Raw genomic sequence first — 15,240 nt, forward strand, 5'->3', positions numbered from 1 at the left:
TAACTTATAAAATTATTATTATTAAATAATACTTGTAAAAATCTACAAAGCAAACAATATACAGTGTACAAAAAAGAAAAAAAAAAAAAGCTCAAATTGTACAGATTATGAGCCCCAGCGACTGAGAATGGGTTCTAAAGGATTTAGCTTTAGCAATATGTAACAAATGCTCTGCTGTAATTGAGACTTTGGGGTCTGTATGACTAGGAAGATGGCTGTTGTGTTTGATACAAAGCAAACGTGCACAGAATGGGGGACCCTGTGCTCTTCAATGGCTTCCCTGCACCCTGGTTGTTCCCTGTAATCAGGAGATTGTGCCATTTAGACTAGGGCTGGCCAACCGCTCAAGCATTAAGAAGTCATCAGAGGGCCAGATCGACCTTTCTAACAAACCCAAACATGGAATTAATTCACTGAAAGAGATCCAAGGGTGTGGTATAAAATGTCAACGTTCAGCATATCGACATGTCAACATTCAATGACATAATATCGACACTGCAAATGTCGTCAGTCGGCATGTCGACAATGCATTTTCCCCATTCAGTTAACCCTAACCGTAGCCTAGCACTGCCAGCAGCTTAACCCTAAAATCGTCTGTCAACGTGATATAACCAGATACAATTAATAGCAGCGTATAATTTGCATTTTTTAGTTTAGCTAGTAAAAGCCATACTTTAAAAAGCCCAGCTCTCTTATTAAGAACAAAACTGAAAAAAACCTACAATTTACGTCAGATGCTGGCTCTTTTCCCCCCCCAAGAGGACACAAAACTAGGTCTCTGAAATATTCAATAAATTGTGACCAATTTTCAAAAGTACAGGTTGAGTCTCCCATACCGAAATACGGAATATTTTTAGCATGACTGAGATAATGAAACCTTTACTTTTTGATGGTTCAATGTACACAAACTTTGTTTAAAAACCCCAAATTATTTAAAAAAAAAAAGTATAAATGACCTATAGGCTTTGTGGATAAGGTGCATATGAAACATAAATCAATTTCATGTATGTACACAAACATTGTTTGAGCCACAACATTATTGAAAATATTGTATAAAATACCTTCAGGCTGTGTGTATAAGGTGTATATAATACATAAATGCATTTTGTGTTTAGATTTGGGCCCTATTCCTGAGAAATTTCAATATGGTATACATAAAAATACCCCTGGTCCCAAGCATTTTGGATATAAGAGACTCAACCTGTACCACAGTCAGGCCTCTGAAGAAAAGAAAATGAAATATCCCAGTATTGTACTTTCAGAAATCCCTGCAATAGCAATGGCTCTAGCCAGTGGCTTCTGTAATGATACACCAATGCGCTTTTCATACTAGGAAAAACGCAAGACCGCAATCATAAGGATCATTCACACTTCTCTGCTTTTGTTTGCACTGACATGTTAATAAATACACGAAAGGCTTATTAAAAATAAGTCACACGCGGTGGCTTTAAAGTGCGGCTTAGTAAATTTACCACTCAGGTAAATTCAGGGGGAGATGCATCAAGCCTTGGAGAGTGATAAAGTGTAGATATATGACAGTTAGAAGCTGCTTTGGGCAACGTCTCTACTTTGTCTCCTAACACTGCTTAGTAAATAGGTCCTTGAAGAGAGATAGAGTGAAACGTGATAAGGTGCCAGCCAATCAGCTCCTAACTGCTATCTCACAGGCTGTGTTTGCAAAATGACAGTTGGGAGCTGATTGGCTGGCACCTTATCACTTTTCACTCCATCTCCTAACACTGCTTAGTAAATAGACCCTTGTCTTGATACATCTTCCCCTCAATTTCAGCACAGCACAATCCCATGCATTAATGTGTGCTACCATTACAATAAATACAATAGATTGCATTGATAAAGTGCAATGCATGAAAAGTGCATAGTATAGAAGCAGAAATAAAAAAACTAAAAAAACACTTAAACAGCTTTCATGCCTTAAAAGTGTAGTGCATCTAACTGTGCACAAGCCAAAAAAAGGATTAAGGGCTATCAAATTCTGAAATACTTAATTCAGCATTGTATATGGTGTTTAGATTGTGAGGAAGTATGCTGCCTACAGACAGCTGTGTATATTTAATGTCAAATCAATATTATTGGAATGTAGTTTGATATTTTATGTCATTTGCAAAAAAAAATTAAAAACTGGAAGTATGGACAGAACTTGGATCTGCTTTACCTCTTTCATGACCTCTTCTCTAATTGTATTTTTCCCAATCCCACCAGTGTTGTTTTCTCCCATAATATTCCTCGCAGCCTTACATAAATGCCTGACTGTTCTGGCACATCTCGTGTCAATATCCTTAAGACTGTCATAGATGTATATAAACAAAACCTGCCCTTCTGACTGAATGAGACAACCTGCAAAATGACTGTACAATGGTAGACTGGCAACAGTGCGAAGAAACATTACTCCCTCCGGCCCAGATAGCAGTGCTACCAGGGCGGCTCCCTGCCACTACAGAACTTCTTGCGACTAAACATGTGAGAGGACATAATTAGAAATGCAGGATGAATGAACGTGACAGGGCATGTCACCAGTAATGTTGCAAAATACCACTGACAGTGACTTACCATGTGACGGTGTACAGATGCCGTCTGAGCATGCCAAGCCAGTGTTCCCTGTTTAAAATGCCACCTGGGGCAAAAAAAGTTCTTTTGAGAGTTTTCAAATGTTCATATATCTAAAAAAATCTTAACATGGTAGCACCTACAGAAGCTTGTATTGATGTACTGTACGAATGCAAACAGGGATATTCTTAGTAAAAATTAGTTTAATGGTAGTCAGTCATACTGTACACATTTCATGTTACAGTTATTACACCATTACTATTTTGTAGCAGAGTACAGTATTTTGTGTACAGTACAGAGTACTCCACTCAAATATGGTCATTGGCCCATACTGTACATTGTTCATGTGGAGGTTACGTATGTACAGTACAACTCTTATTGCTTCTGCAAAACTTACAGTGTCTCACTTATTGGTAGAGATACTGGCCCTGATACAGAGCCGCTCGCTCTGAATCAGGGCCGTCCCTTCTCCTTTTTGGAGCGGCCTCCTGGCCGCTCGCATAGCTGTGGGTGACCACCCACAGCTATAGCGAGCGGCCAAAATTATGGTCGCACTGGTCAAGACCATCGGGCTTGCGACGAGACCCTGCGGTAGGGTCTCGCTGCCGCAAGCCCTGGAGTGCTTTTGGCTCTATTTACCCGTGGGAACGCCTCCGTCTGGGCAGCCACTCCCCCGGCACACCCACCAAAGGGGGCGTGCTGTCAATCACCATCGACAGCATGCCCCCTTTGGTGCGAGACCCATAACGACGGCTTGGCCGTCGATATTCGGGTCTCGCACATGCGCACGACGGAGCCGCCTCCGTCGTGCGCATGCGCACTTGGGCAACATCGACCCGCTTGCGAGCGCTCATCGCTCACGAGCGGGTCTGAATGAGGCCCACTGTACAGATATATATATATATATATATATATATATATATATATATACACATATATACATACACACACACACACACACACACGCACACACTGGCTATGTAACTGCAGCTACACTAGAACAGGACATGCAGTCATACTTGCATAACTCTACCACAATGTACAGGAGACTTGCGAATTTCAAGGAACTCTCTTGGACAGCAAGAGAGTAGATCGGCTTTCTAGATCCACCCACTTGCCCAGCACAATTGATTATGTAATTCGCAATGAATTACATCATCATGGCCACGCTTCCCGTCGTCACAAGTGGCGGCAATGCAGATATTGAGCAGTGGGGTATGGAACCGTGATGATGCAACTCACTGAACCATGGCTTCCACTCACCAGGATCTCCTAGAGGGAACATTTAGAAAATGGGTATGTATGATGTAGGTACAACAAATACTATAACTACAAATACTATAGTGCAGTTGCAGCTGTTATACTTTTCTCCTTTAGGGGGAGATGTATCATCAGCGAAAATGTGGTAAAACCCCCGAAAATGCAGTTTTCGGGGGTTTTACCGCATTCCCCGTATGTATTAAGCAGCAGAATGCAGCGGATTTCTGGGTGTTAAACCCGGAAGTCCCTGTGCCCGGCAGCATCGCAAAGGACAGCTCTCATCGAAAGAGCTGTTCTTTGCGATATTCTTGGTACATACCGTGGTAATTAACCGCGGTATGTACGTGAAGTCGGGGGGGGATGTACCGCATCGGCGATGTCGCCGACTTGTAAGTTGTTCCCTGCACTGCAAGATAACAGGGGCGTTATCAGGAGCATAACAAAGTTGCATCACCAGGCCCAATAGCAACATTTGGGAAGGGGCCCCAGAATACTCCTCTAGCCTCTCATGACCCTGCTCTGCTCTGCAATGAAGAAAATAGGAAGAAAGATGAACTTCCTCCATGCTGGCCCATGAAAGCGCTGCCCTTTGCATGTACCTAGTTTGCCTGTATGGGAACTACAGCTTTGTAAAATATAGTAATATTGGATTTTTTTCTTTTTGAGGTGAACATTGTAATTCCATTGCAGGTTCTATATAAATTATGTAAAAAAAAAAAAAATATATATATATAATTTACCTTTTCCCTTATTAAAGCAAAGCACTATTAATATTTGCCTGGAAAAGAAATATATATCCTCGGCAATATGTAACCCATTATATCCTTCACTGTTCACAGACTGTTGCCCTCAGTGGGATGCGAGACTGCACCTTGAAAACCACTGTATGGAATCTTGGATCCTTATGTTTTAAGGCATTATTTATGAAAGTTTCCCAATCCTGTTCTTTGTCAGGGTTGGGTTGTGAATGTGACCATTGTGCATTGGAATTCCTCTGCCACAGGCGGCAGGATGTTCCAATCAGGCACCAGCTGGGACATGCTGCAGTATTCCTACTAAGGTCACCCATATTAACCTCTTCCTAACCACAGACATGGGCAGAGTTACACTTCACTGCAAGGCTTCCTTGCAAACTCCAAACTTGCTATGGCTTGTTTAGTGCCACTAAATGTTCAGCAGGCCTGTGTGCTCTCAGGGTCTTTTGATTCACAGATGACAGAGATCTGACCTAAGATTTAATATGATTTATAGAGACATGCTCCAATACCTGTGGATGTGCCCTGAAGATAAGTGGATGTTCCTCAGGAGTCATTTGGGGGGTTTATTTTTGTACAGTAACAGCAAGGTTGATAAACAAAAACATCCAAGCACTTACCTTTGTGCTCATCCTGCTCTTCAGCAATAGGCTGTGCTGGAATGGTGCTCCGATTTGTGATCTTCTAGTACGTGCCTAGGTTAATTGCGTCCTGAAGAGAAGGCCAATGTAAACCATATTGCTTGAAGTCCATCAGTGCATTACAGAGTTAATGTTATAGGAATAGGTATTGCAATTAAAAGACTTTTGACATGACACAGGTGGCAATTATCATAATATAGTTATAATCATCATGCAGTCAAGGATCACTGCATTCAGAATACTCAGTTCCTTAGGATAGTTATCCGCAAATTGCTGGACTAATACATTACAAAATTACTTAGTATGACAACTGCATGGCGCAATATGGCCATTTATTTGCGTCTGTGTTTGGTTTTTTTTTTTATCCATACACATATTATTCAGAATTGCAAAAATATGAGATATGGTAAGAACTTACCCTTGTTATCTCTATTTCTACGAAGTCCATAGGGTTCCACAGGATACCTTGGGGGTATAGGTGTGACGTCAGTCGCAGGGCACCAAAGAGTTAAGCTTTCAGCCTCCCAGGATGCACTAGGTCCCCCTCCTATACCCCGCCCCCGGGCCAAGGCACCTCAGTTAGTTACCAAGCCATAGGCCGGAGGAGGAGAAGGAAGAGAGAGAACAAAGATCTGGACACATACAAGAATCACATTCTCACCAGAGGGAGACGGAAAACCGGTGACCAGAGCAAAGCCCATCTGCAGCACAGGTGCGACAGGGCGGGAGTCCTGTGGAACCCTATGGACTTCGTAGAAATAGAGATAACAAGGGTAAGTTCTTACCATATCTCATATTTTCTACTTCAGGGTCCATAGGGTACCCACAGGATACCTTGGGGATGTCCCAAAGCAGTATCCTTTAAGGGTGGGGACGCTCCTGTGCAGAAAGGAGAATCCGCCGCCCGAAGGAAGCATCCTGAGAGGCGAAGGTGTCAAACCTGTAATACCTCACGAAGGTATGGACAGAAGACCACGTAGCAGCCTTGCAGATCTGAACTGCCGAGGCACCACGTCGAGCTGCCCACGAAGGACCCACAGACCTAGTGGAATGAGCCTTCAGAGAAGGAGGGACCGGTAGGCCTTCATGAAGATAAGCTTCAGAAATAGCCATACGGATCCAGGCTGCCAAAGTTTGCTTTGAAGCAGGCCAACCCTTTTTACGGAAGCCAAAGAGGACAAACAAAGCGTCCGACTTCCTAAACGAAGAAGTGCGGTCAACATAAGTCCTTAAGGCCCGCACAACATCCAAAGAGGCCTCACCCACGGAAAGACCCGGTGAGTTAAAGGCCGGAACAACTATTTCCTCGTTAATATGAAACTGGGAAACAACTTTGGGAAGAAACTCGGGCCGAGTGCGGAGCACTGCCCTGTTCCCATAAAAAACCAAGAAAGGGGGTCTACAAGAAAGAGCCCCTAACTCAGAAACACGTCTGGCCGAAGCAATGGCCAGAAGGAAAACAGTCTTAGCTGTTAGCCATTTAAGATCCACTGAGCCCAGTGGTTCAAACGGCGGTCCTTGGAGAGCCCTCAGGACCACAGCCAAATCCCAAGGCGCCACAGGTGGAACAAAGGGCGGCTGAATGCGGAGAACACCCTGCATAAAGGTGCGCACATCCGGGATTGTAGCAATCCTACGGTGAAACCAGACAGATAGGGCCGAAACCTGTACCTTCAAAGAAGCAAGGCGAAGCCCATGATCTAGTCCCGCTTGCAGGAAGGCGAGAATCCGAGACAGACGAAACTCCCGCGGTGCATAACCTCTCGGTCGACACCACTGGAAGAACGTATGCCACACGCGATGGTATATCCTCGCGGAAGACGGTTTCCGAGCTCGTAACATGGTACGCACCACAGAGCTGGAAAACCCCCGGGACCTCAGCATGGCCGTCTCAACAGCCACGCCGTCAAAGACAGCCGAGTCAGGTCCGGGTGAAGGCAAGGACCCTGAGACAGAAGGTCCGGTCGTAGCGGCAACCGCAGAGGAATGTCCACGGACAGACCCTGAAGGTCTGAGAACCAGTGCCGTCTGGGCCACGCGGGAGCTATCAACAGGAGCGTCCCTCCTTCCTGTTTGAATTTCCGGATTACCCGTGGAAGAAGGGAGACCGGAGGGAACAGGTATGCGAACCGGAACGTCCACCGGACGGACAGAGCATCCACCAGAGACGCCCCTTCGTCTCTTGTGCGAGACCCGTACACCGGCAACTTGTTGTTGTGCCGGGACGCCATGAGGTCGATTTCTGGAAGACCCCACCTGTCCACCAGTAGTTGAAAAACGTCCGGGTGCAGGGACCATTCCCCCGGATGAACGTCCTGGCGACTTAGAAAGTCCGCCTCCCAATTGAGCACTCCCGGGATGAAGACCGCTGATATGGCCGGAAGATTGCGCTCCGCCCAAACCAGGATCCGAGAGACCTCTACGAGAGCCGCCCGACTGCGAGTTCCTCCTTGCCTGTTTATGTAGGCCACGGTGGTAGCATTGTCTGACTGGACCTGCACCGGGCGACCCTGGAGAAACCGCTGTGCCTGCTGGAGAGCATTGAAGACCGCACGGAGTTCCAAGATATTTATTGGAAGCTCCGCTTCTGTCGGCGTCCACCTGCCCTGGAACAAGTGTGGACCCGAAACTGCTCCCCAGCCCCGAAGACTGGCGTCCGTTGTCAACAGGACCCAATTTGGAACCCAGAACGGACGTCCCTTGTTGAGGTGGGTCGTCTGTAACCACCACGTAAGGGACAGGCGAACCTCCTGGGTGAGCACAATCGTCTGGGACTTCAGAGACTGAGTCAGCCCGTTCCACTTGGACAGGATCAGGTGCTGCAGAGGTCTGGAGTGAAACTGGGCGTATTCCACCATGTCGAACACCGACACCATGGAGCCCAGTAACCTCATCGCCGAGTGTAAGGACACCCGGCGGCTGTGCAGACAACTGCGCACCCTTGACTGTAAAGCAGAGATCTTGTCCTCCGTCACGAAGATCCTTTGCTGTCCCGAGTCCAATAAGGCTCCAAGATGCAGAATCCTCCGAGACGGGATTAGAGTGGACTTCTGCCAGTTGATTAGCCAGCCGTGCCGTTGCAGCAGTGCAATGGTCAGGTCCAAGTGGCGTAACAGGAGCTCTGGAGATCCTGCCACCAATAACAGGTCGTCCAAATACGGCAACATGCGGACTCCCTGCAGCCGCAGAGAAGCCGCCATGACCGCCATCACCTTGGTGAAAACACGTGGTGCTGTTGCCAGGCCAAAAGGTAACGCCCGAAACTGGAAGTGGTCGCTGCTGATTGCAAACCTGAGGAACTGTTGATGGCGCCAAAGAATAGGGACATGCAGGTAAGCGTCCTGTATGTCCAATGACACCAAGTAGTCCCCAGGTTCCAGCGCCAGAATGATGGACCGTAGGGTCTCCATCCGAAACTTCGGGACCCGCAAAGACTTGTTGAGTGCTTTGAGGTTGAGAATCGGACGATATGACCCATTGGGTTTCTGTACCAAAAATAGATTTGAATAGAAACCCTGGCCCCTCTGGGAGAATGGAACCGCCACTATAACTCCAGCCTGGAGCATAGTGTGCAATACCTTCCGCAGCTCCGTAGCCTTGTTCCGGTCTGATGGGAGACCCGTGGTGAAGAAGCGAGCCGGGGGTCTGTGCCGGAAGGAGAGGGCGTATCCGTGGGAAACCACCTCCAGAACCCAAGTGTCTGTCGTAGTGGTCGACCAACACTGGGCGAACTGTAGCAGGCGGCCTCCCACCCTGGGATCCCCCAAAGGGAGGCCCGGACCGTCAGGCCGCAGGCTTGTCATCTGGCTTGGGGGCCGGACGTCTGGTACTCCATGCCTGCTTCCGGGGCTTGACCGATTTCTTAGGGCCAGCCTGTCGAGGAAACGACTGTGGTTTGGGCCTGCCCTGGGCCCTAGATGACCGAAAGGACGATGGTCCCGAACCAGAAGGAGCAGCGGCCGACGGGAGACAGGCAGATTTGGCTGCCGCCAGCGTGGCCACAATCTTATCCAGATCCGGACCGAAGAGAACTTCTCCGGTAAACGGCAACGCTTCCAGACCCTTCTTGGAATCTGCGTCCGCCTTCCAGGATCGCAGCCACAAGGTGCGACGAGCAGCTACCGCTGCTGAAGAAATTCTAGACACCAGAGTACTAATGTCTAGAGCCGCCTCGTTGATGTAGGTGGCCGAATCACGGAGATTGCCAATCAACTCCGCCTGATCGGCCGGACAGTCGGATTCAAAAGAAGCCTCTAATGAATCCGCCCAGCGCTCCATCGCTCTGGCAACCCAGCAAATGGCCATAGCCGGCCGTGCTGCCCCCCCTGCAAGGGAATAAGCGGACTTCAGGCAGATTTCTACCTTGCGGTCCGTAGCATCCTTAAGGGAGGACATGGATGGCATCGGCAATGTGGCACTACGGACAAGACGGGTCACGTGAGAATCCACCTGTGGAGGGGATTCCCACTTCGCAAAATAATTATCCGCGAACGGATAAGCCACCGCCAGGCGTCTCTGCGGCTGGTATCTTTTGCCAGGTTGTTTCCACGCCTCCTCTAAATGGTCCACCAACTGACCCGAAAGAGGAAAGACTGTGGCATCGCCCTTCACATCTTTGAAAAAGGCATACTTAGATTTAGCCGCTGGGGGAACTTCGTCCTCAATCACCAAGGCTGTGCGGACCGCCCGAATAAGTCCAGGAATATATACTTTGGACTTAGCATCAGCGTCCTTAGTATGGAGAGGTTCCTGATCGTAAGGATCTAGAATCTCCCCATCATCAGACGTCCCTTCGTCATCCTCATAAGGAGCGGACAGAGACGCCACCGGCCTTTTATGAGACCGCATCACAGACTCCCCTTGCAACACATCCGACAAGTGCTGTACAGAACTCGTCAGGGAGTTAACCCACGCTGGCTCCTGAGAACCCGGGAGCGGGGAAATAGGGAGACTGTGGGGTACCACCAATTGTCGTGGGAACCCCTGCATGGGTGACGACACCACAGACTGCTGGGACAAACCCATCGGAGTAAACGCGGGCTGCGGAGCTAACTGGCCCACTAAAGCTGTTAACGCCTGAGCGAAACAAGCCCAGGGCGGCTCCTGTACCGGTGCTGTAACCGTAATAGGCCGCGCCATGGACAAACACTGCCGGCAAAGGCCCTCCGCGCTACCCTCCCCCTCCGCTAACGGTACTTTGCACGTGGTACACTGTAGCCGGAGGGGAAAATCACTTTCAGACATGATGGCACCACGTATGTGACCTCTCTCACCAATTAAGTATTAAATAGGCGAGAGACCACCCTGCAGCACCGCACCGCAAGGGCTTTTGCAGAAAGAACAGGGACAGTAATAAAGCTGACAGTTTAGAGAAGAAAAGTTACAGGCAGCAGCGCTAGCACAGTCACATACAATGCAGAAAAATAACAATTCCTGCACTAACAGCGCTGATCACTCAACTACACAGACACAGGGCCTGGTAGGACACAGCGCTGCATACACAGACCTGACCACAGCGGAGGAGAGGTATGCGGGGGGACCCAGACCACGATGCTTCCGTCCAGCGCTTCCAGCAGCGTTCACCATGCGTTCTGGAGAAGATGGCCGCCGAGGAGCAGAGAGGAGGCTGGCCTGGGGGAGGAGCGCTGCCACAGGACCAGTCGGCAGCATGCAGAGAGGGCTGTGTGCAGCGGGGGAGGCGCCGGCTGTGAGACAGGGAAGGCGCGCTCCCCTGGCATGCATTTAACCCCTGGGACGCCGCAGCGCTACCGCTCTGCTGCGGTCCGCTGTCCCAGGGGGTAGTGGAAGCGCAGGTTGGTCGCCTGGCTCCACGCTGCAGCCAGTCCCCAGGGAGCCCCCTGCCTGGGGACTTAGGACCATGTGATCAGCGGGGACCCACCGCGGGACCCCGCTGCTTACCTCTGTCCCCCTTGAATCCGGCCATGGTCCGGAGCATCTGGGGTCATCGCTAGCTGTGACCCCAGACGCCCACCAGCATCCCCGGATCAGTACCGGCGTTCTGGTACCGGCGCGGTGTAGGGAAGACAGCATGGACGTCAGGACTGACTGTCCATGCTGTTCATCCAGTTGTGCAGCCACAGCTGCATGAAGAATAAGCTTCAGGGGCTCTTCTAGCCCCCACTCCAACAGGTGCACCCGACTCCGGCCGGGCACCAAACTAAACTGAGGTGCCTTGGCCCGGGGGCGGGGTATAGGAGGGGGACCTAGTGCATCCTGGGAGGCTGAAAGCTTAACTCTTTGGTGCCCTGCGACTGACGTCACACCTATACCCCCAAGGTATCCTGTGGATACCCTATGGACCCTGAAGTAGAAACAACAATACCACACACAAATTAAAAGGGAAGTAGTTATTATCCCGGCTGTTGGGATGCCGGCGCTCAGAATGACGATGCCGGAACCCCAACACCAGTCAGAATCCGGTTGCCGGCATCCCGACAGTAGTGGGGTTAGGGGGAGGGTTAGGGTTAGGCACTAAGGAGAGGGTTAGGTTTAGGGGTAGGGTTAGGATACTTACTGACAGGTGTCGGTATCCTAACCCTGTGGGGATGTTGGCGTCGGGATTGTAACCGCTGGGATCCCGAGTGCCGGCATCCCGTACCCAACCCAAAAGTACATACTTAAAGGTTTTGTTTTTTCTTAAAATATAAAAATGGATATAATGGTAAGGAATCGGTATGAAATACCGCCGGACCTAAGCCCGGCGGACGAAATACCGACACTGGAAGGCCAGCACATGAAGATCCCGACAGAGGTAACACCCCTAACCCTCCCTTAGAGGTGCCCAACCCTAACCTCCCCCCCCAGGGGTGCCTAAACCTAACCCCTCCCTCTAGGCACCCTGAAGCTAGCCCTCCCGGGTGGGTGCCTGAACCTAACCTCCCCATGGGGGTTGCCTGACGCTAACCCTCCCTTCCACTAGCCTGACCCTATCCCTCCTGTTGGGGGTGCCTAACCTTAAGGCCCCCCGGGTGTCCCTAAACCTAACCCCCCCCCCCCCGAAGTTCTAAGTTCGGCATGCCGGGCATCAGCATTTCGACGTGGGACTAATGATAGGTGCCGGTATTTAGACGCCTATCATTAGTCCCATGCCGGGATTTCACTGTCGGGAAGCCGGTGTTCGGCATTTCGACCGCCGGCTTCCTGACTATATCCCAATGGTAATGTGGTGAAAAAGGGCATATATATATAACCTATACATATAGTCCCCTGGGTAGAAGTGTAGTATGGATCTATAATGTGTTTTTACTGTACTCTGGGATTGTATTTATTACCTTATAACTTATAAGTATTAATTATTTCCATTAGTTCTGCTTTGATAGAGTAAACTGCCTATACAATACTCCATTACACACAAGGGTCAGAGGTATGCACCTAACTAGACTGTTGGGAGGAAATTCAATTCCTCATGATGTCTGGCTGTGCACATTACAGTCTATTACGGTAGACTAATTTTTCTGGGCACCTCTATGGAAAGCAAGGGGAAGAAAAACAAGATTACTAGTCCTGAAATGCCTTCACCCAACCGTTCTGGAGGCACTTTGCTGCCATGGCGCAGAATGGAATTCTTCTCATAAGGGCATAGTTATCAAAAAGAAATTTGAGGGATATAGGCAAATTTCAAGCAATCCCAGAATGTATCTAGTGGGGAACCGCAGCTTTTGAGATCGAAAACGGGTATGCATCCCATTCCGGATATTTGTAAATTTGGCAGCATCACATCCCCCATAGTAACCTACTGCCAGCGGGAATGGAGGGATCACTGCAGGTATCGGAGATATCTGCTGCAGTCCCTCCTTCATACATCTGGGGGGGAAACATAATATTTGCTTTTAACCCACAAAAACGGGGGTTCTCAGGGATTAAGCCGCAAATATAATGATAAATGGGCCCCTATGTAATAAAAGCTAATCCCCCTCAAGAGACAGCAGTTGGGAAGATACATAAGGAATATGCACAGACTTTCAAAACTGAGCAGATAATTTTATTGCCAATACCTATATATTGCTTTGCTCTCTAATGAGCCAACAATAGACACATATGAATCCCTGACATACCTACCACCATTATTCCCAAATGCAAAATAGGGACATTTTAGGCTACACCCTAAATCTATGTCCCAATCCACTCAAACCAATTCCATTTAATTCCATTTAGGGCGCGGCCATGCCCTTTTCTGCTTCTAAAGTTGGGACTCTCCCTGTCTCCTACAGAAATCTGCTGCCGGAGGTGGCCTCTGCTCCTTCCTTATATACAATAAAGCAGACATTTGTTCTGCACAGAATGATGGCAGACATTGCCACATTAATGGTCATATGGTCTGCCAACAAGGTAGAAAGCATTGCCCCCAAACCACTCTAGTCACTACTAGTAAGTCTCTCTGTAAGGCATACACCTCAGCTTGCTGCCTCATTACACAACCCTCTTCAAGTGACACAGTAGCACACACATACAAAACAGGTGTCACAGAGATCTGTTTAAAACATAACTTGTATAAGAACACAATATAAAATGCATCTAAAAAAATCTTTCCTAGGATGATTGTCATAGGTCAGCAGCAAGAAAGTGGCTTCATTCTACAGTTATCCTATCCGCAGTAGCGTTATAATACATGATTATTATCTCCCACCTGCACATTAGTTTGTGTGCTGGCTTTGCTGCTATGACCCCAGGGTGTGCTATAGTATAGGCATGTATCACATGAGCTGGCTGACCTGCAGCAGCCCCAGGCACTGATCACTTCTTACCTCCACCAGTTTGCAGGGTGACTGCGACTGCACACCCGGCTCCAACAGGTCTTGCTCTGTCCTGCTACCTGCAGGAGGCCCAGCACATGTTCTCATCAGCAGATATTGGTCTCCACTGTGAGGGAAAGGTGTTGTGTGACAAGCTGATTGTCACCTCAGCGTCATGTCACAGCCTCTCAGTTCATTAGCCACTAATCTGCTCAACAGCTCCGCCCCTAGGCCAGGGTAAGAGCAGCTCAGCACCTGGGAACATCTCCACTACATTGTTTATCTTGTTACTCCAGGATGAATACCACCCAGGGTCCCGCAGCAACGGGCGCAAAGTACAAAGGAAAGGTGCAATCAAATAGCATACATCATTACAGGGCCACTACTTTCATGTAGACTTCCACCTCGTTCCTATGAATTCCTAATTTACCCAAAGGGTCCTAAAATAACAAGTAAAAAAAACAACCTATAAAGTGGTTGCAGATGCTGGACACAGTAATCGTCAGACTCTGCCAGTGTGACAACACACGAGTCACTGCAATGGAAGGCCTTATCCCTGTCAGTGCACTACAACTGTGAGAATGTGTCTGATGAAACTATGTTGGGATAAGGACTATAAGCAAAGCAGGCAGAGCCTTTTACTAGTTCTTACCCAGCAGTGTTATGGATGGGCTACAGTCATGAGACCCTCCAGCTGCTGTGGAACTACACATCCCATCATGCCCTGCCACAATTTTAGCGTGCCTTAATAAGAAACTGTGTCAGGGCATGCTGGGATGCGTAGTTCCACAGCAGCTGGAGGGCCAAATGTTGAATACCCTGCATTCAGCAGTGTACAACGAACTATGGAGGAGATGTATCAACGTATTGTGTAGAGAAGTATTTACACTGGTGTGCACTATATCACAAAGTGATCATTGAGAATGCCATTATTAATGCCCACAATTCTCTATAGAGCCACTAGTTGTCTCTATTCTCTAATGAGCCACTGGTTGTGACCACCAAATGACACACCACAAGGTGGAGCTAGTGAGACAAGAATGCTATAAACGCAATGAGATCACCCCGATGGGAGAAAGTGTCTGAGCTGTCCACTGGTATTATGTCAGTCACACACCTGACAGCAACACGTTCATTATCTTTCTCACAGGAGTAATAGGACAGAACACATTTGTGCCTTTAGTATCTCAAATTAAGATCTATTTGTATGGTATAAACAGAAACATTTTCAGTTGTCCCTCACTGTCCACCTGAAACCCAGCAATG

The 15,240-nt window shown here is 48.4% G+C and overlaps 1 protein-coding gene across 2 annotated transcripts in view; it reads right to left on the bottom strand.

Moving 5' to 3' along the window:
- BNC1 (basonuclin zinc finger protein 1) overlaps nt 1-14,646 on the bottom strand; it is a 198,949-nt gene extending 184,303 nt beyond the window's left edge. The window contains exons 1-2 of one of the 2 annotated variants that reach the window (XM_088472844.1): nt 14,627-14,646; nt 5,201-5,291 (exon numbers count right to left, since the gene is read on the bottom strand). The gene's annotated coding sequence lies outside the window, so the exon portion shown is untranslated. Of the gene's footprint in view, nt 1-5,200; nt 5,292-13,986; nt 14,199-14,626 lie in introns of those variants that run through there. The other variant, XM_088472843.1, reaches the window with a different exon arrangement.
- Between the last annotated feature and the right edge of the window lie 594 nt (nt 14,647-15,240).

The sequence above is a fragment of the Taudactylus pleione genome, unplaced genomic scaffold, assembly GCF_031769625.1.
Source record: "Taudactylus pleione unplaced genomic scaffold, aTauple2 ptg000129l, whole genome shotgun sequence".
In the NCBI taxonomy this organism is placed as follows: Eukaryota; Metazoa; Chordata; class Amphibia; order Anura; family Myobatrachidae; genus Taudactylus; species Taudactylus pleione.